The following is a 3,926-nucleotide window of genomic DNA, read 5'->3' as shown; positions in this document are numbered from 1 at the left end:
AATTAGAACTTTAATAAAAATATATAAAACAAAAAAAAGCATAAGAATTAGTAAGTATAAGCATAAATAAGTCCATTATTAGTAATACTTATATATTTAATAATGATGCACACAGAAAATGAACTCAAAACTATAACAAAATCTGATAGAATTAATGTCCTTTTGTAACATGGCATAGAAAATTTGGCCGCTAAGCATCTCTTTTCAAATACTTCTCAGACAAATTGTTCATTTCAACCATCAAACATTCTTAATAATTCAATTTTTTTTCTCTAGAAGTAAAATTTTACGTTGTAATCCCCATAGTGACAGCAACATCACTGACTTATAAAGATTTGGAGAAAAAAAAAAATTACGTTGCATACGATCTTCCTCACTTACACTAACATGGCATGAGGGATATATAAAGACGGACAACAGAGCAAAGGTAAGAGGAGTAATAAATCTTCTCTAAGTTTAAAAAGCAATGCTATCTTACTTCAACAATATCTAACCAAGAATACACTAATACATTCAAATAGATTGCAAAGTTTTAGAATTTGAGCACAAATATATTTCAAAGAGCCATGTCACCATGTCAATAAGAGCTCCAAGGCGATCACCAAAGCTAAGCTGCACAATTGTTACTTCAGTATCCGAGTCTTGTGAAAGAGCCTAGCAGCGGAAACGACACAAATGTCCAACACAAGAAAAGTATGGAAGCATTCACAACACAATATGGCAGCAACTATAACAAGCAAATATAGCAAGTAAAGCAATAACAAGAACACACCGAGATTTTAACGTGGAAAACCCCCTCAATGTGAGAGGTAAAAACCACGAGTCGTCCAGACCAATGAAATAGCTCCACTATAATCAAATGAGGTACAAGAGAGTCTCAAACAAAGCACAAAAATGTGCATATAACCAACCAAAGCATCAAATCACCAAAGCTTACAAATAAGAAGCAAAGAGATGAAATATACCCAAAAAAATAGAGCTGTTGTCGAAGCCAATTTCTCCCTTTGTAGACTTCCAATTAAAATCTCCACCGTTCAGAATGAAGAACAAGATGTGAAGAATCTACAGTCCAAATTTCAATCCAACGGTGAAAGAATGAGAAATCGCCGTTCAAAGATTGCTGCTCTGTGTAAAAATAGGAAACCTAATTTCTCTCTTGTGAAGCCAATTTCTCCTACTGCAAAACTCCAATCAACATCTCCACCGACCAGAATGAAGAACAAGATGAGAGGAGCACGCAGTTCAAATTTCAAGCCGATCCAACGGTGAACGAATGAGAAACTCTCATTTGAACTTTACTGCTTTGGACAAAAACGGGAATTCTGTTTTCCCCCTTCTCTTTCTCTCTTTGGTGGCTACTCTCTTTCTCTCAATTGACCCCCAAAATCTAAATAGGGTTGTGGCACAATGGGTGTAAGAGACACCCTCAAAATTTTGGGCTTGGGCCTCACAAAGGAGAGAAAAAATCCAACAAATCTCCCCCTTCTCGACTAGGTGGAGGCTCTCGCCATTCCGGCGATCAAACAACATGTTTCAAACTTTTCTCTTGACAATGCTTTTGTCATCATATCAGCACCATTGTCATCAGTGTGAACTTTTTCAAGTTCCAACAACTTGGAATCTAACACATCCCGTATCCAATGATACCTAACATCAATATGTTTAGATCCTGGATGAAAAGTAGAATTCTTGGCAAGATGAATAGCACTTTGGCTATCACACAACAACACATAACGGTCTTGCTTGAAACCAAGTGCTGCAAGAAACTTCTTCATCCACAACAACTCTTTACATGCTTCAGTTGCTGCAATAAACTCTGCCTCTGTGGTAGAAAGTGCAACACACTTTTGTAGCCTTGACTGCCATGAAATAGCTCCCCCTGCAAACTTGACCAAATAACCTGAAGTAGACTTTCGAGAATCAGTATCTCCTGCCATGTCTGCATCAGTAAAGTCAACTAGCAAAGGTTTCTCACCACCAAAACTCAAACTCAAGTTAGTTGTACCTTTGAGATATCTCATAATCCATTTAACAGCATTCCAATGTTCTTTACCAGGATTAGAGAGAAAACGACTCACAGTACCAACCGCATGAGCAATGTCTGGTCTAGTACACACCATAACATACATCAAGCTTCCAACAGCTGAGGCATAAGGAATTTTATCCATTGCTTGTTTCTCCTCATCAGTGGTTGGACACTGCTTGGTACTCAACTTAAAATGAGGAGCAAAAGAACTAGCAACACATTTGGCATCATTCATGCCAAATCTTTGAAGCACCTTCTTTATGTACTTCTCCTGTGACAAATAAAGCTTCTTGGAATCTCTATAACGAGTAATAGTCATGCCATTCTTGATTCTGAATACCCATTTGTTCTTCAAAACTCGCATACCCTTCGGTAGCTTCACCAACTCATAGGTATCATTCTCAAGCAAGGACTTCATTTCTTCTTGCATAGCTTCAAGCCATTGAGCTTTGCTTTCATCTTCAATAGCCTCTCCAAAGCATTCAGGTTCTCCCCCATCAGTCAACAAAACAAACTCATGTGGAGAATACCTTGATGAAGGCTTCCGCTCTCTTGTAGACCTTCTGAGTGCATTTGCAGGAATTTCCAAAGCTGGTTCTTCATCTTGATCATCATCACCAACTTCATCAAGTATCGGATCAATTGTTCTATCTTCACCTGCACTTGTATCATGCTCATTATTTTGAGCTTCAACTCTACCATCTTCTACCATAGGCATAGAGGGAGTAATATCCAAGTCAGAAAAATCATCACTAGGCTGAACCATTGGCTTCTCAGCATTATCAACATCCTTCAATGTTTGGTCTTCAACAAAGACAACATCTCTACTCCGAATCACCTTCTTGCTAACAGGATCATAAAACCTGTAACCAAACTCATCCATGCCATAGCCAATAAAAATACACTGCCTAGTCTTTACATCAAGCTTAGATCTCTCATCTTTAGGAATATGAACAAAAGCTTTACATCTAAAGACTCTTAAATGATCATAAGAAACATCTTTACCTGACCATACCTTCTCTGGCACTTCAAATTGCAAAGGAACACATGGTGTCCGGTTCAAGACATGAACAACAGTGCTCAAAGCTTCACCCCAAAAGGATTTTGCCAATCCAGATTGTGACAACAAGCACCTAACTCTTTCAACCAATGTTCTGTTCATTCTTTCAGCCAAGCCATTCAATTGAGGAGTCTTCGGAGGAGTCTTCTGATGTCTTATACCATGCTCTTTACAATAAGCATCAAATTGACCTGAGTACTCACCACCATTGTCAGTACGAATGCATTTCAACTTCTTCCCAGTTTCTCTTTCAACAGAAGCTTGAAATTGCTTGAACACATTCAAAACTTGATCTTTAGTCTTCAAAGTGTAAACCCATAATTTCCTAGAATGATCATCAATAAAGGTTACAAAATAGATAGACCCTCCAAGTGTTCTTGTCTTCATCGGCCCACATACATCAGAATGCACCAAGTCAAGTATCTCTGGCTTCCTTGAAGGTGGATGACTCTTAAAAGAAACCCTGTTTTGTTTCCCAGCAAAGCAATGGTTGCACTTTTACAAAGCAACCTTACAACCAGATAAAAGATTCCTCTTGGATAACATATTCATACCCTTCTCACTCATATGACATAATCTCTTATGCCATAAATCAGTTTCATCAACAAACTCAGCAGCATTAACAACATCTTTCACAATCTTTGCTTGAGTTAAATAAAGAGTAGAGTGTCGAGTACCTCTAGCAACAACCATGGAACCCTTGGTGAGCTTCCAACTATCACGAGAAAATGAGCTATCCAAGTCTTCATCACACAACTTACCAACAGAAAGTAAGTTCAACCGAATATCTGGAACATGCTTCACACGCTTCAAAGTCAACTTGGTACCGTTGGAGGTTTC

The sequence above is a fragment of the Arachis ipaensis genome, chromosome B01, assembly GCF_000816755.2.
Source record: "Arachis ipaensis cultivar K30076 chromosome B01, Araip1.1, whole genome shotgun sequence".
In the NCBI taxonomy this organism is placed as follows: Eukaryota; Viridiplantae; Streptophyta; class Magnoliopsida; order Fabales; family Fabaceae; genus Arachis; species Arachis ipaensis.
The sequence above is the reverse complement of the archived record's forward strand: the minus strand, read 5'-3'. Positions refer to the sequence as shown.